The following is a 21,884-nucleotide window of genomic DNA, read 5'->3' as shown; positions in this document are numbered from 1 at the left end:
AACCTTCATTCCTTTTTCTCCTATAGATTCTACTCTAAACGCTAATATTGGAAGAAATGTCCATCTGAGTTCAGTTCCAAGTGGGAAGAAAGACACTGGAAACATGGAGACTGCTTGGAAAGATGGTTTAATGGTGGACAGGACCACATAGCTTGAGTTCCTGGGCAAAAAAGCACATGGGTGAGAGAGTGAGATAGATTTACACCCTCTCTTGGGCCCTGCTTTGGAGCTTCCTGTTCCTGTGTAAGAAATGTATTCTGATTGGTTGTCAGACTCCCATGGAGCCAGGTTGAATCTTGCTGGGTGATGATGTAATGAAGAGGCTTTGGGGAATTCCTATTATGGCTGAAAGCTAATCCTACCGTTGTTGGATCTTGAGTGAGGGCATTTGCTTATGAATAAATCTAGCTATCTCTTGTGCTGACATCTGCTGTGGGCTATTGAGGAGGGTGGTGGCTATTAAGAGTGTGTCTGCTTCCTGCTTTAAAAACCCATGTTTCTCCATTTCTAATCCTGGGAAATATAATATTCTGCCTTTTTAATATTTTCCTAGAATAGTTCATTTTCCTAGGAGAGGGATGGGTGCTAACTTCCTACACTAGCAATAGGACTTAGACTCATATACTTTACAGCCCTCACTAAGTGAGTTAGCATATTGCCTCCAACAATCATTTTACCAACCTTGGAAGGAAGGCTGAGTCAACCTTGAGATGGTCAGGATCAAACTCTTGGCAGCGAACAGAGTTAGCCTGCAATATTCCATTCTAACCACTGTGTCACCATTAATTCTCATAAGGGATGTTAGTTATGGGCATCTCATTCCAATACTTGGAATACAATACTACACTCCAGCCCATTGTTATACCCTGTTAAGGTTGCAATCGTAGATACACTTAGTGAACTGTATCCTGGGAATTGTTTTTAGAATTTTAACTAGACATGCTATGTTTGTAGCAGAGATGGTATTCAGCAGGTTCTTGCAAGTTCCCATCTATTCTCTGCCTTCCGAGTCCGAGATGATTGGGAGGGAATGGGGATTTTGCAGTAATCCTCCCCTGCCAAGCCCATCAAGCCACACCCACCAAGCCGTGCCATGCCCACCAAGCCACGCCCACAGAACCAGTAGTAAACAAATTTAAATTCCACCACTGGGCTCTAGTATGCTACAAGCCATATTGCAATTAATGAAGAACAAGCACAGGAAGCCTTGTATTTGATTAGGGCTTGATTTTGTTAATTGACAGTGGAGAGGGGGGTTAAGTTTATTTTCTGTTAAGTAGAATCCTTTATATTTTTTAAGGTGAGCCAAGGTGAACAACAGAGGAGTCTAAACCTTTGTAGCAGAATTGCTTGGTGTTCTGCACATTAGTCCTGTATTTTTTGTTCTTAAACTTTATTTTATGAGGTTTCACAGTTGTTGGTTTTGGAATTACGAGACAAATACTAGGATGGAGCTAAGGTCCAATGAGGCTGGTAGGCTCGGTTACAAGCTGTTTTTTACCTGTAACTGAGCCTACACATGGATAAGCAGGAGGGGGGAAGTTCTGGTGTGGCCATCTCACTTTCAGTGGAATACCTGTCAATCTAATCTTCTCATCTGTTGCCATGTCAAAAGCGAAACTGAAACAATGGTGCCCTTGATTTTGTCCCTTTTTGTTTTGTAGTAAGAAAAACCACAACTTTTAAATAGCTTGAATTTAACATATTTGCAGATTGTGTAGAAATGTCCTTGCTGTTGTTGCAAATTGAAGAAATGGTAGTGTGGTTAGGTCTTTATTTACTTTATTTTTCATTCATTTGCATTATATACACAGTAGGAAAGTGATCTTATCTGGATGAATAGCCTGGAAGCTAAAACCCAAAACGAACAGCTGGCTAACTGGGAATGCTCTTTACAGTCATGCATCTGTAGGTTGGATTATTTAAGATTGGAAGAGATAAAATTTACACGAAAAAAGAATTATATGAAAGCCTATCTAGAATGCCTCGCCTGCTTTCATCATCTGCTGATTAGCCTAGTTTAGAGGCTAATTGTGTTATATTAGAGGGCAAATTTCTTTTGATATAAACATAGATACTCAATCATGTCTCAGTCCTTTAAAAAAAGCTATAAAAGAAAGACTTGTTTTTCCTCTTCATATAGTTGCAGGAAACCTTTTAAAATCTGAAGTTTCACTTAATATTTGAAAATCTCTCTCTCTCTCTCTCTCTCTCTCTCTCTCTCCCTCTCCCTCTCCCTCTCCCTCCCTCCCTCCCTCCCTCCCTCCCTCTCTCTCTCTCTCTCTCTCTCATCTATCTTCTACCTAACATCTGACTATCTATGGCTAAACAGATAATGCAACACAACCTTACACTGATACGTTCCCTTATTCTTATTAATCTTTTTATTTTAGCTATGCAATTTGCCAAGGGCAGAAAAAGACTGAATTCAGAATAAGGACCCTAATGCTGAAATGTATTCCAGAAGCATCTAAAGCCATTTTTCAAATATTAAAGAATATTCTTAAAACTAGAATTCCAATGTTGGAAAGGGACTAAAGGAGCATATCATTGGAAGGAGCCTGGATTTGTGGATTCTGAATTCTGATGGTTTGGCAAGATGCAGAGCCAAACTATGTCTCATCTTAAACCAGGGGTGTTAAACTCAAGGGTTAGGGTTAGGGAATCTGGCCTGTAAGGTGCTTAGATCTGGGCTGTGCGGCCGACCTGGAAATAACAAAGGACCGACCCACGGTGCCTTTGCTAGTGAAAAGGAGGGCACAGGGGGCTGTGCATGCCCCCCCGTGCTCCGTTTTCAGCTTGGATGGCTGCATGCACCTCTCCTCTCTCTCTCTCTCTCTCTCTCTCTCTCTCTCTCTCTCTCTCTCTCTCTCTCTCTCTCTCTCTCTCTCTCTCTCTCTCTCTCACACACACACACACACACACACACACACACACACACACACACCATTTTGGCTGCCAGAGTGCAGGAATTTGTCCAGAGCAAAAATGGGGCATGGGGGGTCATGCACGCCCTCTCTTCCCCCCCCATTTTGGATGCCAGAGAGCTATCAAAACAAAACAAAAGGAGAAAAGTTTCCCCTTTTGCATTTAAGCAATCCAAGAAAGGAAAGGAGAAAGACAAAGAAAAAGAAGAAAAGATGGAAAGAGAGCAGAGAAGGAAAAATAAGGGAAGAGGGGAAGGAAGAAGAAATTGAATGAAGAAGGAGGGAGAAAGAAAAAAAGGAAGGGAGGCGATAAGAAGATTATAATGAGAGTGAGGGAGGGTCTCAGAGAATTCCTGCCTTAGCACTTGGCAACCACAGGTGTCCCCCATCACAACATGAGTCCCATGTCACACCCACCATTGGCTCCACCCACCCCAGCCATGCCCACCCTGACCCCCGGCCATGTCCCACGCTGGCCCATCCCAGCCCTCCGAGGTCAAACACAATCTTAATGTGGCCCTCAATGAAATCGAGTTTGACACCCCTGTCTTAAACAATTCTGGAAAGAAGGGGAGGGGATATTTCTAAGATTGCCCACCATTACTTTTTGATTGATGAAGAAACAACTCTTCTATAGCAGAGAAAATGTTTCAGAGGTAACAGAATTGTTTACACTATAATGATGTCATTGTTAAAAGTTATTTCCATGTAGCATAGGTTTCTTAAAAGGTTAGTGACAGGTTGGCTTTATATGTGTTCAGACCAGTGACGTGCAGTGAGGTTTATGGCTGGTGAGGCACTGACACAGTGGTGGGTTTCAAATTTTTTTAGACTTGTGGATTTCAACTCCCAGAATTCCACAGCCAGGCATGCTCAGTTCTGATTTAAAACGCCAGCATTTGTTTTTCTCCTTTGCGAAATAAGTTTCCTTCTTTCTTTTTCTTTTTCTTCTCCCTTTCCCTCCTTCCTCCCTCTCTCCCTCCCTCTCCCCTCTCAAACACACACACACACACACACACACACACACACACAGAAGTTGGATTGGACTATCTCTCCTACCCCCTTCCCTCTCTCAAACAAGCACACACACACACAAAGTTGGATTGGAGGGAGTCAAGGAGACCATAGGAGGAGGCAGGAAGCCAGTCAAAGAGCCATATTGGAGCACACACACTTTCCCCCAGCCCTGGAAGGATCCAGCCCAGCTTCACTGATTACAGGTTTGAAAAGACAAGTGGCTCTCACTACACTTGGGGAGGGTGAGCACTTCCCTCCAGCCTTTGCCCAAAGCTCCGCACCAGGAGAATGAAGTTTGAATTCCTCCCCCTCCCTCTGACCCACACGTACTTTTTCCAGCTGTTTCAGAGAGGATTTCAACTTTGCTCTTGCCTGTCATCATGAAAAGAAAAAAAATGTAAAAGGAAAAAGGCGAGAGCTGAGGTCAGGCTGAGCTAGTTGCTGCCAGAGTCACCGTGGATGACTCTGCTTAGTGCTTAACTGTTTAAAAAAGCCTCTAAAATCGCCCTCTACAGGAGGAGGCAGGAGAACAACGTGCCTCACCTATGTCAGGAATTTTTAGGCTTTTAACCCTTGCTTAACTCTGCTCAAGTGATCATAAAACGCCTACAGTCAGACTAGATGAGGCACGTCGTTCTCCTGCCCTCTCCTGTAGAGGGCACTTTTTAGAGGCTTTTTTAAACAGTTAAGCACTAAGCAGAGTCATCCATGGTGACTCTGGCAGCAACTAGCTCAGCCTGACCTCAGGTCTCTCCTTTTTCCTTTTACATATTTTTTCTTTTCATGATGACAGTGGTGAGGCTCTGCCTCCCCTGACTGCACATCACTGGTTCAGACCCTCCAGCCTTGCTCTTCAAATGCCAAGGGGATGATGATGCAACAAGCATGAAATCTTAATGCTGCTTTCCTATGCAGGTATATTTATTTTATGCCATTTTTCATTGTACAATTGACTTCAACTAGTGCTGGAAAGAGCCCAAGGACTTTGCTGTGGAGGAAAAAAATGTTACAATCCCAAATATTATTTTCAGACATTTTGGCAATCTGGTTCCCATTCATACTGGAAAACAGGGTCTCTATAGTGGCAGAGTTTATGGATTTACACCTCTAACTTGCATGCATTCTTAACTATGAAGTGTCATTTTTTAAAGGCAGCAATGCACCTAGAAAAAAGAGTCCTGTTCTTATTATATTTAAATCTTTAAAAACCCACAAAGTATAATGCTCTCTTCAAACTGCTTGCAAATTTCAAAGAGGCTTTCAAAATGAAAGCAGTTATCCAGAATGTTATGCTTGGAGGCACACAGCATAAAACAGAAGGAGATAAACCACACTCCACCATTCTGCCTTTCTCATATTTTGCAGCATCCAGGAAATGTATTGAAAGTATTAAAAAATGCATGACACAGATAGGAGATGTTGAGATAAGCAATGCTTATGGAAGCTTGGCTCTCTGTTCATAGCTTAAAAACTCCAAAAATTTTAAATGTTCCTAGTAGAAAATATTTGCCGCAGTCTGAAACGTCAATTTAACATTTAACATTTTCTAAGAAAAGAATTTATTTATTTATTTATTTATTTATTTATTTATTTATTTATTTATTGTTAAAATTTATATGCCGCCCAATCCCGAAGGACTCCGGGCACCTTACAAAAGAAGAAAAAAAAGAGAAGAAAAAAATTTAAAAAGGCAGTTTAAAATCACAAAACACACGCATTCGTTCTAATTGGGGCCAGACCTCAACAATGAGGTCAACAGCCCCAGGCCTGCTGGAACAGCCAGGTTTTTACAGCTTTCCTGAAGGCCATGAGAGTGGGTAAGCTCCGGATCTCTGGGGGTAGCTGATTCCAAAGGGTCGGAGCAGCCACAGAGAAAGCTCTCCTCTGGGGGCCTGCCAGCCAACACTGTCTGGCTGATGGCATCCGAAGGAGGCCCAATCTGTGGGATCTTACCGGCCGCTGGGAGGTATGTGGCAGTAGACAGTCTCGTAGGTACCATTCCAATTCTTGTGGCTACATTCCAACCCTACTGGTTCGCAATATAAGTTTCCCATTCATAAGTATGATTACATCATCAGAGGTGAACATAAACAAAAGTGTAGCATTAAAAAATGTACCAGAATGGTAACATGATTATCCATTGGCATGCTCTAAGAGCATAAGGCAAATCCTGTAGGGTCAGATGCGGAGTGGGTAAGGCACCAGGCTAGAAACTGGGAATTCTAGTCCTGCCTTAGGCATGAAAGCCAGCTGGGTGACTTCCAGCCTGTCTCTGCCCAACCCATTCTAACCACTGTGTTACCACTAATTCTCATAAGGGATGTTAGTTATGGGCATCTCATTCCAATACTTGTGGCTACATTCCAACCCTACTGGTTCGCAACATGTGCGCAACACTGTTCAATGTAAATTGTTCTTCATGCATGTGCAGTCACTAAAAAATCAACATGGTGGCGACATCAGCGGTGGCAAGGGAACCAGTTCGGGGGCGTGGCAAGCCTGGGTCGCTGTCAGTTCTGTGACCCAAGCAAAAATACCACTACCAGTTCAGCCGAACTGGACCAAACCGGGAGCAACCCACCTCTGCAAATCACTCACAGGTTTATTGTTGTGGGAAAAATGGGAAGAAGAAGGAATATTAGGTATGTTTGCTGCCTTGAGTTATTTATAAAAATAATAAAAGTGGAGAAAAAACTAAAATAAATAATAAAGTAGTCCAGTATCTTGCTGCTAAACAAGATGCATGTAGGCTGGATAAATTGACCAACAATGTACATTATATTGATGCACCATCTTCAGAGGTGGTATTCAGCCGGTTCGGACCAGTTCGAGTGAACCGGTAGCAAACATTTTGAATAGTTCCGAGAACCGGCAAATACCACCTCTGGTTGGGCCTGCCCTCCCACCCCCGCCATTCCCTGTCCTATATTCCCTTTTTTTAGCTCAACTGATTTGCTAGGCAGAGCGGATTGCCATGCATCTGCTGAGCTAAAAAACAGCTCAGCTCACCAGCGCTGACACCGAGGGCGGTCTTTGAATGCTGCGTGCGCTCTCATAGAACTGGTAGGAAAAGATTTGGAATCCCACCACTGACCATTTTGTGCTCATGACATCCCTCCTCCATGAATAGCAATAGCAATAACAATAGCACTTAGACTTATATACTGTCCCAGGGTGCTCTAGAGCCCTCTCTGAGTGGTTTACAAACATCAGCATATGGCCTCCAACAATCTGGGCCTGCCTTTTACTGACCTCAGAGGAAAGCCGTGTCAACCTAATCCTGCATCAGGATTGAACTCCGGGCTGTAGGCATAGTTAGCCTGCAAAACTGCAATTTAACCACTGTACTACCAGGGCTCGTGAAACAAATGAAATGCCTAGGAGCTGGAGTCAGGAATTGGGAGTTTGGGGTGTCTTACAGAATATCAAAGCCAATCCCTGCTTGCTGTAAGAAAGCCTCACTACAGGATTCCCAGCCAATGGCCTTTGCTTAAAAACTCCCCACAAGGAAGAGTTCGGCCAATTATTTATTTATTTCTATGCTTCTGTCTTGGCAAATCACACTGACCAAGGGAGTTTAATCCTTATTTTGTTATAGAATAATAATATTGCAATGTATAGCCGCGAAGGTTGGATCATAAGGAAGGCTGAGCACCAAAGAATTGAGGCCTTTCAACTATGGTGCTGGAGAAGACTCCTGCGAGTCCCTGGGTCAAACCAGTCAGTCCTAAAGCAGATCAACCCTGACTGCTCTTTAGAAGGCCAGATCCTGAAGATGAAACTCAAATATTTTAGCCACCAAATGAGAAGGAAGGACTCACTAGAGAAGAGCCCAATGCTGGGAAAAACTGAGGGCAAAAGAAGAAAGGGACAACAGAGAATGAGGTGGCTGGATGGAGTCACTGAAGCAGTAGGTGTGAGCTTAAATGGGCTCCCAGGGATGGTAGAGGACAGGAAGGAATGTTGTCCATGGGGTCTCGATGGGTCGGTCATGACTTCACAACTAACAATAACAAAGCACAATAACCATTAACAAGAAAAACCATCAGCCACCTTCCAATCTTCCATAAAATTAAAACAAGGACACTTTATAAAGCTGTGACTCAAAGGCATCCATGGAAGGACAAGGAATGTCAAATGAAGGAATGGCATTGTGATGAAAAGTCTGACCCTCACCTATGATGTCATGACTTTTTCCTATATTTATTCAAACTATATGCTGAAGATTTAAGGAAAGCTGGATTGGAAGAAGATGAATGTGGTTTTAAAATAGGAGGAAGAAACATCATTAACCTAACAATGAAACAAACAAAATGTTAAAACGTTATGATATTGATGTAGTTACTTACCAAGCCCATCTAAATTATAGTCAAGTAACCAAAATATCTTTACAGCGCCCAAGGCATGTCACAACTTTTGAGCACCCCTAATGTTTAGAAACTGAAAGTTGAAAAATTGGACACACTCCCTTTCTCTTCAGTTCTCCTCCAGCCTATTTAAATCTAGTTCTCCTCTTCTACATTCTAGTTCTACATTTATTCTGTCCTCATTTCCTGCACATTCTAACCCTCTATTTCCATCTCACAAGCAAGCAAACAAACAAAAAACAAACATGATATTCAGTGATGGATCTACTCATCAGGCACTATTAAAATGTAATGGTTTCATTGTCAAACTAGTCTTACAATTAAGATTTTCAAACAAAGCAACTATTAGACCATTCAATCTAATCTCTCTGAGGGAGAAGACTACAAACTTTAGCTATCTACTGTATGACAATCCTTCCAATATTTCTTATCACTTATCCTGTAGCCTAAACAAGTCCAATTCCTTCAGCCTTTCCACATAAACCTTACTTCTCACAACACTTCACTAATAGGCTAAAGCTATCTCTGGTTGTGAGTAGACACACATACATTACATACATACATACATACATACATACATACATACTGTGTGTGTGTGTATGATTTTAAAAAAATTCTTTCCCATCATTCAGCCTTGTATCTAGTATTTTAATTTGGGCTATTGGAAGTAGCGGGTAAAGAGGAAAGTTGGGAACCATTAACTTTTCATGGTCCAGATGCGAAACAAAGACTTTATTGAACCTTTAAGTAATTACCTTTTAATGACTATGGATTTAAAATGAACAGTTGTTTGGGCCCCCTGCCATATGTTCATATTGAGCTCAAACACCTCTGGGCAAAATGGCACAGCCTTCAAGGCTTCCTCGACACGGAGGAGCTCACCTCTTAGGATTAACAGATGCACAAAAACTGTTACAGCATTATTAGCCTAAGATATTTGTTTTAGAAAGCCTTCTGGCAAGAAGTTAAAAGGAAATGGAGCTTTTAATGATGAGCAACTTCTCGTGGTGATTTAGCTACATGCTGCTCAATCGGGGCCTGGAGCAGAGGGGGTGAAGGGGATTGCAGTAATTGCGCATTTAGTTCATAGATTCCGGCTGGTGTAGATAACAATTCTAGATCTATTACTTCAGTTGTCCCTTAAGATTTTTTTATTGGGACAGGCAAATGATTTACAGAGAGTCCTCGACTTATGAACAAAATTGAGCCCAAAATTTCTGTTGCTAAGTGAGACATTTCTTAAGTGAATATTGCTCCATTTTATGACCTTTCTTGCTACATTTGGTAAGTGAATCACTGCAATTGTTAAGTTAGTAACTATTAAGCTATTAAGTGAAGCTGGCTTCCCCATTGACTCTGCTTGTGAGAAGGTTACAAAAGGTACAGTATTTTTCAGAGTATAAGACGCACCGGAGTATAAGATGCACCATGATTTTGAAGAGGTAAATATTTTTTAAAAGTTTTTGCACTCTGCAGGCCTCCCAAGCTCTCTGCACACCTCATTTTTTTGCAAAAAGAAGGGGGACATGCAGAGGCTTTGGGAGGCTCTTAGAGTGCTCCTGGGGGCTCAGGGGGGGGGGCAAAACGAGCAAAAAATGGTCCGTTTTTTGCAAAAAGAAAAAAGGACATGCAGAGGCTTAAGGAGGCTTGTAGAGTGCTCCTGGGGGCTGGGGGGGGGCAAAAACAGTCAGTTTTTTTGCTTTTATTTGCCCTCCCCAGCCCTCAGGAGCACTTTGCAAGCCTGCCAAACCCTCTATATGTCCATTTTTGCAAAGGGGGCAGGGTTTTGGTAGGCCAAAAATGCTGTATTCAGTGTATAAGATGCACCCAGATTTTCACCCTCTTTTTTGAGGGAAAAAAGTGCATCTTATACTCTGAAAAATTACCGTAATTAATTACATGACCTTGGAGCACTGCAACTGTCATAAATATGAGTCAGTTACCAAGCATCTGAATTTTAATCACATGACTGTGCGGATGCTGCAATGATTGTAGGTGTGAAAAACCATCATAAGTCACTTTTTTCAGTGCCGTTGTAACTTTGAATGGTCACTAAATGAACTGTTGTAAGTCAAAGACTATTTCTTTATATAGTCATCCGTCTTTCAGCCAACTCAAGGTGGCTCCCAGTCAAAACCTAGAACAACATGTAAAGCGGCATATTTCTCAAAAAGTTTGAACTAGTTAAAATGGCCATTGGTGGTAGGGAAATGAAGCAGCCCACACTTTTAGATGCTCCCATCATGGGAAGTTGCCAAGGAGCAGCGTATAGTCGTGCAAGCATTGAGGGTTTTTTTCCTTCTTTGATTTAAGAATTTGATCCAAAACAAAACCTCCCAGCTGTTCTCTCCAGATCAAATGCCCTTCCTTCTGTGATCTTTCCCTCTCTTAAACCATGTAGCAGTAGGATCTCCACCATCATTTGCTCTAAAATAGCAGAAGTAAAAAAAAATGACTTTCTCAGCTAGAATACCAGGAAGATAATTGGGTAGTGAAGTGGCATTCATCCAATCATAAAGGATTTGAGAAAAGGTTATAGGGTGCAACATCTGTTTTCTTAAAATTGCTGGCCAAAAGGGATCTATGAAAAGTAAGATAAATGAAAACGTGCAATTCCCATTTGAAAGCTAGAAAGAGATTTTAAAGCTGAAGCAAAAAGCTTCATAGGTCAACCCGCTTCTGCCAAAGTGCTGAATATTTTGGTTTCTGTGACTCTAATAAAGCTAGCAGTGCCTCCCAGCTGAAGTTTTAAGATAAAGATAATGAAGATTCTTCTTTTATAAGGTAAGATTAGCCCAAACTGGATATCAAAGCCCAACATTGAAGCACATACAAAAAGGGCAGAGTTCAGTTTTGCTGCTGCAAACATCATTTTGCCTTTCTTGGCCTTCTTTTCCATCTTCCTTTCTGATACACCCATGCTGTATCAGAAAAAACACAGATAGCAGAAAGATATTATTGGGCTTTGATAATAACACAAATCAAGAAAATTGTGCATTGAAATTAACAAAAAGAAAATGCTGAAGCCAAAGTTATGTGCAATTCAAGCTCGGTAGAATAGATTCTGCACACAACAGACCAAGTTTTTGCTACAATTTTACAGACTTTGCATAATGATACCATCATGGAAATGATGGCAATTTATGTCATTTGCATGATAAAGTAATCACTCAAGCAATATCCATTTCCATGATGATATTATATAGTTTCTGATTTAGTGGTTCATAAGACACCCCATCTGGTGCTTATTAAATCAATTTATAAATATGTTATAGCTTTGTTTTCGTTTTCACAGATTCAGCATCTATAAGATGCAATCCACTGTATGTATTCTTTGAATTCTTAAACTCTTGTTTCTCTTCTTTCCATTATTTTCTACCTTTTGTTTTAGTCTTGGTATCCTCTTAAGTGAGTTTTGTTTTGGTAAAACTCTTCCATACATTTTGGACAGAGCAAGAAGCTTCCTGGGTATTAGAGCATCTGCAACATTTCTTGAACAATTTCCTACATTACTTGACCAGATGTATCAGAATGATTGATGCGTGTAATCTCCTCTCATCTTATGGAGAGGATCTGTTGGGACAAAGAGTCTGTAAACAAGTCCCCAGGCAAAGGTCTCTCTTGATTGAAAAACAGTGCATCCCACAGACTGTATTCTTGAAGGGCCATGTTGTAGTCAGCCAGGAGTGTCCATAATTTTGTTATCACCTTGGTCTCTTTTTCCCATGCCATTTCTGTATGTTTTCTTTCCCATTACCATTACACTGCCACAGTAGAGTTTAATCACTTGCATGAAGAAAACAGTGCACCAGATTCTTTTCACCTTTTTAGACCGTATGTTTCAACTTCTATCGAGATCAGCGATGTCAAACTCAAGTCTTGAGGGCCGGATCTGGCCCACAGGGTGTTTAGATCTGGCCCACAGTGCAGACCTGGAAACAGCAAAGGATGGCCCATGTGGCCCTTCTGAGCTCTGTTTTCACTGGCAGAGGGTTGCAGAAGGCAGTCAAAGCCAAAAACGGAGCTCGGGAACTTGTTTTCACCGATAGAGCACTTGGGCCACCGTAGGCACCCCTGACATGTGATGGCGAGCTGGCCATGCCCACCCTAGCCAAGGATCCCATCTCCCCCCCCCCCCGGGAGGTCAAACACAACCCTGATGTGGCCCTCGATGAAATTGAGTTTAACACACCTGATCTAGATGATTGCAATGGAGAGAAATGCAAAGAAGGCTCTCATGATGGAAAGTACTATTTAATACTCTCCATTCTTGAGTGGAAAAATTGATTGGGAGATAATTTGAAGACACAAAACTGCATTCAATGATTGCAAAGTGGCTGTGTGAAGACGTGTGTGCACATTTGCAAGTACATTTGCCACCCAGTGTGCATGCTCTTAACAGACTTTGTCTCACAGCCCATCAACCTCTTTAGAGAAAGAGGATGTTCCAAATAGCTTTGTATGCAGCCTTTTCCCCTACGGTCTTATGATTTTTTTCCCCCAGAAGTATTCTGAAACAAAAAGACTCTGTTTTGAATTAGCTAGAAATCTAGAGACATCATGCAGATTTTTACTTAGTTATTCTGTGTAGACTTAGAGTCGCTAGTGTGTGAAGATGAGTAGATAAAAGCTGAGCATTAAGGAATAACAGAGTCGTGAGCCCACACAGCTAAGGAAGATCAACATATAAATTCTTCCATACAGAGATCTATTCCTGAATTTTTTCCAAGCATTGTTTTTCTAATGCCGATTGTTTGAGAAAGGGAAGCCTTTTCGTTGAAGATAGCTTTTAGAAATTGCAACAAAAAACAAACAAACCCAAAACTCTTCAGCTGGTCAAGAACAAATTGGAGTTAATTCTAAGATGTTTGCTTCTTCAAAACTTTGTCCAAACTCAAATCAATGCCCTACTTATATTCTGGAAGACACTCGTTTAGTGGTATGATAGAGTTCAAAAGGAATGACACTAACATGTGTAGGGTGCCAAAGCCTTCAAACACAGAGCCTGTGAAGAACATTGTGGTGTTGTTTATAGATTCAAACCTTCATGATACATGCTTGATCTTGTCAACAAGAAGCTTGGCCTATTCCAAAAAGGAGATTGGGTCCTTAGGAGAAGACAAGGGAAGGAGGACAAAGCCTGAAAGAGGAAATGGAAATTAAATACAGGTAATCCTCGATTTATGGCCACAATTGAGCTTGGTTCAGCCAAACTGGTAGTAGTTTGCTAGCCTGGGTCGCTGGAACCGGCAGCGACCGAGGCCTGCCATGCCCCCGAACCAGTTCTCCGGTTTGCGCCTATGATGCCGCCATCTTGTTTTTTAGTTCTGCGCATGCGCAGAATGACTTTAATTGCACTGTGCATGCGCACATAGCACACACATGAGAAAACCAGCAGTAGTGCCTGCTGGAAACCACCCCTGGGTGAATCCCTGCAGTTGTTAAGTTAGTAACATGGTTGTTAAGTGAATCTGGCTTCCCCATTGATTCTACTTGTCAGGAGTTCGCAAAAGGGGATCATGACCTTTGGACACTGCAACCCTCATACATATGAACCAGTTGCCAAGCATTTGAATTTTGACCACGTGATGTTGCAATGGTTAGGGCAGTTGTAACTTCAAACGGTCATTAAATGAATGGTTGTAAGTCTAGGACCACCTGTATCCTGTCAAGCCGTACATCAGTTCCAGCTCTGATTAGAATTACCTTTTTCTTCCTTTTCATAAGGGCTGGAGATTTCTTTTGAAGGAAGATAATTTTGTAAATTGCTGAATGTTTGGTTTCCAGTGCCTGTGGCAATCCGCAAGGCATCCTTACTTTTAATCGAGCTTTTCTGTTCCTGCATTAAAGGATGAGTTTTCAAAGAGAAGGAGGTACATCCCTGGTACAAACAGATTCTCCCCAGAAATCAGAGGATGTAGGAGTGTAAGAGACAACTCTTGGCTTTGAAAGTTTGCCCTGAGGGGAGAGGAGAGCAAATGGTTTCCCATGACGTGCAGGGATAGTATAACAAAACAAAACAGAGTGTTCATCTTGGGATGGTTGTTGACCTGTCATTTCGCTGCAGGCCTGATTGAAACTACCTTTTTTGGGAAAATAGAAATGTTGCTCCCATGTCCTACAGACACAGAGAACTGCAAAACACTGGAATTGAGTCAGAGAAAGATTTTTCTGTCTCTTCCAAATGTTTCCCCCCCCCCCAAAGCAATTTTGCCTACCTCTCGTTCAGATTCATTGCATCCGCCAGGGATGGAGGGGGTTGATTTTATTTTTGTTTTCGCTTTCGAGGTGACCGTCCTCTGCTCTCCCCAAACCAATGCAGTGGTGTGCATAGTTGCCCTTCAGATTGTAAAGTTCTTCAGTCTTAGCAAGGCAGCATTTGGTCCAAAGACTGTTGTACTGTTTACTTTAGATATTTCAAACATTCATAGTTAATGGTAAATGTTTTATTGTTTTATAGTTATTGTGGATCTTTTAGTAGTTATACTGCTCTATGTACTATGCAGGAGAGCCAATTTGGTGTAATTAAGGTTAAAACGATAAGGCCGCTGGGTGAGATCATACACCGGCACGGGATCAAATACCATCAGTATGCGGACGATACTCAATTGTATCTATTCGCCCCGTGCCAACTCAGTGAAGTGGTGGAAGTGATGTTCCAGTGCCTGGAGGCTGTCAGGGTTTGGATGGGAGCGAACAAGCTTGCACTCAATCCAGACAAGACCGAGTGGCTATTGATGTTGCCTCCCAAGGACAGTCCAGATATTCCATCCCTTAGCCTGGGAGGTGAAATTCTACACCCCTCAGAGAGGGTCTGCAACTTGGGTGTCCTCCTGGATTCGCAGCTGACATTAGAACATCATTTGTCGGCTGTGAGCAGGGGGCCCTTTGCCCAGGTTCGCCTGGTGCACCAGTTGCGGTCCTATCTGGACCGGGAGGCACTTCGAATGGTCACTCATGCCCTCGTCACCTCTAAGCTCGATTACTGTAATGCGCTTTACATGGGGCTGCCCTTGAAAAGTGTTCGGAGACTACAGTTAGTCCAGAACACAGCCCTGCAAGTGATTATGGGTGTACCTAGATACACCCATATTACACCTATCCTCCGCGAGCTGCACTGGCTTCCGATCAGTCTCCGCACACACTTCAAGGTGCTGGTCATCACCTTTAAAGCCCTACATGGCCTAGGACCTGGATATCTGGGAGACCGCCACCTGCCACATACCTCCCAACGGCCGATAAGAACTCACAGACTGGGCCTTCTCCGGGTGCCATCGACCGGACAATGCCGGCTGGTGGCTCCTCAGAGGAGGGCCTTCTCTGTAGCTGCTCTGACCCTGTGGAATGACCTACCCATAGAGATCCGGACCCTCCCCACTCTCTCGGCCTTCCGAAAAGCCACTAAAACCTGGCTATTCCGGCAGGCCTGGGGCTGTTGACTTCAGGAATGAGGTCCAGCCCCACCCAGATTGAGTGTATGGTGCGTTGTTTTTAAATTGTTTCTTTTTAAATTGTTTCTTTATTTTAATTCCTTATATTAACTTTTTCTGTAAGCCGCCCGGAGTCCTACGGGGTTGGGCGGCATATAAATTTATTAAAAGTTAAAGTTAAAGCTAGAAACTGGGACTGTGTTTCTTAGTCCAGCTGGACAATTTTGGGCCTGTCACTCCTTCTGAGGCCTAAGAAGATGGCAGTGTAAAGCTACTTAAAATGTGTTGTCAAGAAAACTGCAAGAAGTAGTTTAGGCAATCACTAGGAGTTAACAGTGAAGGGAAGGGAAGTGGAGGGGAGATGGGGAGGGGGAGAAAGAAAAAGAAGAAAGAAAGAGAGAAAGAAAAGAAAGAAGAGAGGGGAAAAAGAAAGAAGAAAGAGAAAGAAAGAAAGAAAGAAAGAAGGAAAGAAAGAAAGAGAGAGAGAGAGAGAGAGAGAGAGATAAAATATATCTTTATAAAATATATTTTTACCTATTAAATTTCATAAATTGTCTCACTGAGTAACTAGCCTTAATTGTTTTTCTAAAAGAATACAGATACTAATCTGGACAATTTAAAAATTGGAATTTTAAAAAGTAGCCAATATTATCCCATATCAAAAAGAACATTTCAGAAGATGGGCTTGTGAACTCCACATCAGTGGAAAATCAAAAGCTAGTACAGATATATGTAGCAACTACAATTAACAGTTTTCATAGTGATGCAAGAAATAAGTGATCTAGAGATGCTTTTTAAAAATACAGACAATTAAATAGTCTAATAATTGCGTGACCCGTCAAAACCGCGGTAGACAAAACCTCACTCGACGAAAGCACGTACCTGACGTCATCAGCAGCGCGACGAAAAAAATTAAAAATAAATTAAATTGAAATTAAAATTAAAATAAAATTAAAGCAAGCCGATTCACATAAAGGTAAGGGTTAGGGTTAGGGTTAGGGTTAGGGTTAGGGTTAGGGTTAGGGTTAGGGTTAGGGTTAGGGTTAGGGTTAGGGTTAGGGTTAGGTTAAGGGTTAGGGTTAGGTTTAGGGTTACGTTAAGCGTTAGTGTTAGGTTTAGCATTAGGTTAAGGGTTAGTGTTAGGTTTAGCGTTAGGTTAAGGGTTAGGTTTAGGGTTAGGGTTAGGGTTAGGTTAAGGGTTAGGTTTAGGGTTAGGTTTGGGGGGGTTAGGGTAAGGTTTTCGCTTTAATTTTAAATTTACCGCTCACAGCGTGATGTTTTCGTCACGCTGTGATGACATCACGTACGCGCTTTCGTCGAGCGCGCTTTTGTCTACCGCGGTTTTGTGGTGGAACCTGATAATTGTATTGCTTATGTTGATTATGATGATCCCACTAAAGATAATCCAGGAGTTTTAGATTATTATGTAGGTGTTTTGAATGTTTTTTTAGAATCAGATAATTATGGATGGAGATTTTAAATAAGCTTTACAATCTTTGTCACATCGTAGCATTTTTAAAATTTAATTGAACAATTGCATAAATATAATGCAATCCAAGTTGCAATATTTGTTCATAACCCAATAGCTGAATCAATGACTATAAATAACCCTCTTTCTTTTTTTCATGACAATATACCTACTTCATTTTTAAAGACCTTTTTTAAAAATAAAATGGAACAATTAAGATTTTGCATAATGTTCTGGAAATTAGATGTGGAAGTCTGATGGCTACTAGGTAAGACATATATTTGTGGTCATATTGTTGTATAAAATCCAGATGATTGATTGATTGATTGATTGATAGACAGACAGACAGACAGATAGACAGATATAGATATAGATATAGATATAGATATAGATATAGATATAGATATAGATATAGATATAGATATAGATATAGATATAGATATAGATGATATAGAGATAGAGATAGAGATAGAGATAGAGATAGAGATAGAGATAGAGATAGAGATAGAGATAGAGATAGAGATAGAGATAGAGATAGAGATAGAGATAGAGATAGAGATAGAGATATAGATATAGATATAGATATAGATATAGATATAGATATAGATATAGATATAGATATAGATATAGATATAGATATAGATGGATGGGATTGATAGCTATAGATATAGAAACACATGATTTACACAAAGTTTTCCTGTCAGCTGAGTCTATATCTGCACTTATTATGGAATATCCATTGTGTCATATTAAATGAAGGTATTGATAGCAAGGAGAATGACTGAGTAAGCTATCAGTCTTTTAACTGAAAAAGCTAAGAATGGTATTCCCACTTTTAAGAATGGTACAATACATAATTTAATAATTATTTGATTTAAGAAACTATTTGACATTTGTATAGATCTCGAAAAATTATACAGGGCAGGCACTTCATCTAACTGCATCCTTCAGGAATAATAGATGCAGTTATCCATGGAAATCGGAGATCTCTGGATTCTGACTGGTTTTTCTGTTTTAGCTCTTTTAATGAATGGTTTATAATAACAAAGTTTTGGTTATGGTAATGAAAAAATATTGAGAGTAATTCTTGCACATGAATTATAGAGAATATTATAGAGAATATTTTTAATACATAGAAGTGTCCCCTAAGTTATCTTGAGCCCTTACGGAGTTTGAAACAGGTAATTAATGAAGGAAGCTTTAGGAAAAAGACAACCTCTTGATTTTCTTTATCAAATTATAATAATCTTATGGGATGACTGATTTTCAGATTTTTAGTTTTACTTTTGGGGTTTCTATTTTGATTTTTTTAAATTTGATGGATCAAATTCAAAAATCTCTATGAGCACAAATAGTTATTACATAACCCCCTTGGTATTTGGTTTTCTCTTGAATCATGATCTCATTGTGTTTCTAGCACTAAGATTGAAAGACATATTTGGAAGTTGATTATTTATTTTTCAGATGTGTGTCATTTTGCTGCTGGCAAAGCCTATAATTTTCTCTCTTATACTCTCTATAGGCTTACATTTCAAAATTGTAAGCAAAGACTCTTAGATATGTGTGAGCTAATAGGGGCATTAGGATTTTATAAGATTTTATCTTATTTCTGATCAACTATCAAAACAACTTGAATTGTTATAAGAGAAATTTGGATCATTCAAAATTGGGGATTAGCATTAAGTCCAACTGAAATATTTTTTTGAGTTCACAAAAACATCCAGACAATTGTGGCTTCAGAAACACATAATTATTGTTGGATTAAAAGTATGTTCGACGATTGTAATGTAAATCAACAACTAAAGTATTATTAAAATGAATATTAGTTACTTGCAAGAATTTTGGAACAAAAATTCTAAATGTCTTAAATTAACAAATAAGTGATAAAGGATCAACCTACCCTTCATGGAGAGTACTTATTTTCCTTCTTCATTGAATACTTCAGGGAAGCATACAAAAGGTTCCATTATTAGCCCTGACCCACTCAGGCCAGTGGGAGGAGGCCTGCTATGGATCCCATCTGCTAAGGAATTCTGATGGGCAGGGTCAAGGAGAAGAGCCTTTTTTGCTGTGGCCCTCTACCACTGGATCTGAGAACTGCTCTCAGCCTTTTGGCCTTCCAGAAGAGTATTAGAACTTAATTTTGCCAGCTGGCTTGGGACCCCCAGAAGATGCTCATCACAAGAGGCTGTTGATGGGTTAAGAAGATCTTGTCCCCATGTTGCCCGTCTCTTAGTCCTGATTTTGGTATAGTTTTAAGTTTTTAATTTGCATAGTTTTAATATTTTGGGGACGCAGTATCTCAGTGGCTAAGACACTGAACTTGTCAACAGAAAGGTCGGCAGTTCAGCGCTTCGAATTCCTAGCACCGCATAACAAAGTGAGCTCCCCTTACTTGTCCAAGCTTCTGCCAACCTAGCAGTTCGAAAGCATGTAAAATGCAGGTAGAAAAAATAGGGACCACCCTTGGTGGGAAGGTAACAGCATTCCATGTGCCTTCAGCGCACGGCCACATGACCACGGAAATGTCTTCAGACCACACTAACTCTTCGGCCTTGAAACTGAGTTGAGCACCGCCCCCTAGAGTCAGGAATGACTTGCACATATGTGTGAGGGGAACCTTTACCTTTACCTTAATATTTTAATTATTTTTCTAATTGTCTTTTTATAACCTGCAAGCTACCCAGAGTTGCCTTATAGGAGAAGTGGATGGCATAAAAATTTAACAAATGAAAGATAATTATTATGTTGGAAGTGTAAAATGAAGGAGAGGCCATGCTTCTGCGGATGCCTAAAACACTCTGCTTTTAACAAGAAATGTATTCATCTAATAACTTGAGCAAAGTTTGTTTGATTTGATGTTCATAAATATATTAATATACTTTTGAAAATAATGATATGGTTTAGAGATGTGAGTGTATGTTGGAATTATAGCTGCCAAAGTTGGAATGTATCACTGTACAAAAAATTATAGTAGTGAAAGTCAGTATTCTTTTTCAATTAATAGATAATACACTATGAGCCACCAGTATAAATTACCTAGGTTTAGTTAAAGTAACAGTTCAAATCAAGGAGACCAACCGACTGAAGATTAAAAATCAGTAACCACAGTCCAGTACCCAGAATAATACCTAATGCCTAAGGACCTATAACATGAAATATTATATTGGGTGGAAGATAATTAGTATAATTTTAAAAACTCCTGTTTGATATTTGTACATGAGTTCTATTTTTGTTAAGTTATCTGTACTGATGAAGAAAAAAGAATTGTGTGAGGGGAAATATGCAAATGCCTAAAGCCTTCTGCTTTTAACAAGAAATGTATTCATCTGAGGAGCCAACGTCGCGACAATATGGACATGAGGTCTCGATGCCCTGAGACCGCAGCCAATACTTTTGCTGCTGGGTGGTCCAGTCAGACCTAAACCGTCCCGCAGAGATGGTGAACAGGAAGAATACATATTGCTGACCTCAGGGACATCGCAAAGTCCCTGATCAATGCAAGAGAAGTTCTTCAAGCCGGTGACAAAAAATCCAGCCAAGGCTGACGAAGTCGGGGCGGCTCCAAAACGGAAGGATACGGAAAGAGAAATTGTTTCCAGCTGGTGAGTAACTTTTACTGTTTTAAAAAGAGACTGCCTATAAAAAACTTAAAATTAATTTAAATTGGAGAACGGAAGAATTAAGCAGCGGAATTAAATTTGGAATGGTTTTAGACAGTGGTTATCTTACTTTTTAAATGCTATCTTCATGGATGGAATTTATGCAAACCTTTTGAAATGGATGGATTAAGTTTCTTCTATTTTTTCTTTTATTCTCTGTAACCTATGGACTAAAGTTTTTCTCTTTCATTGCTGTGGGTGTTTTTCTAACTTGTTTAACGATTGGACTCTTTTTTAAGTTGAAATACAAAAATGATACAAAAGAAATAAGATTTTCAGTAGTAACACTGCTGCTCGGAGGCTGGAGGGTTTGTTTATTGGAGTTTGTGTATTGGAAATGGAACACTTTCTTTTTCTTCGCTGATTGTTTTGGCTTGGCACTGCAAGGTCTTATTGCTTGGTTATAGAGAGTGATAAGGAGGGAAGCATACAGATGTCCCTTTGAAGTATATCTCTAACCAGAGAAAAGTGAAAACAAACATTTTTGTGAATCTATGTTTAATTTTTTTTAACCTTCCAAGCAGCTGTGTCAGCTGGAGAGAATTTCAAAAGCAAAAAGAATTTTGAGCTTGCAAAAAATACTTTCAGAAATACAGAAATTATCAAATACATATGAGAGTATAGAGAAGAAGCTGGAAGACTTAGAGCACATAACAGCAAAATATGATGAAGAAGTTGAAGATGTTTATCAAATGCAAAATGTGGTGGTTAAAACTCAAAAAAATCGAAGTGGAAAATGAACATAAAGAGATTAAATTTGCTGATATTTATGGTGATTGGCTGGTCTCTGAAAATGGAAAGAGTGGAATACTGAAAGAGGGGAAATTTATCCCAGAGGGCAAGCTACAGAAGAAGAAAAAAACAAAGAATCTATGGAATTAAAGAGAGAAATTTTATTACCAATAGAATGGATATCACTACTGACAATGAAAGATAAGCTGATTAAGGAAACAGAAGGGCATCAAGATTACATGAGAGATCTTATAAGCAAGGAGTTGCTAAGAGGAGTTGAT

Source organism: Thamnophis sirtalis, unplaced genomic scaffold (assembly GCF_051295495.1).
Source record: "Thamnophis sirtalis isolate CommonGarterSnake01/CBP01778 unplaced genomic scaffold, rThaSir2_p1.2 scaffold_1, whole genome shotgun sequence".
Classification (NCBI taxonomy): Eukaryota; Metazoa; Chordata; class Lepidosauria; order Squamata; family Natricidae; genus Thamnophis; species Thamnophis sirtalis.
The sequence above is the reverse complement of the archived record's forward strand: the minus strand, read 5'-3'. Positions refer to the sequence as shown.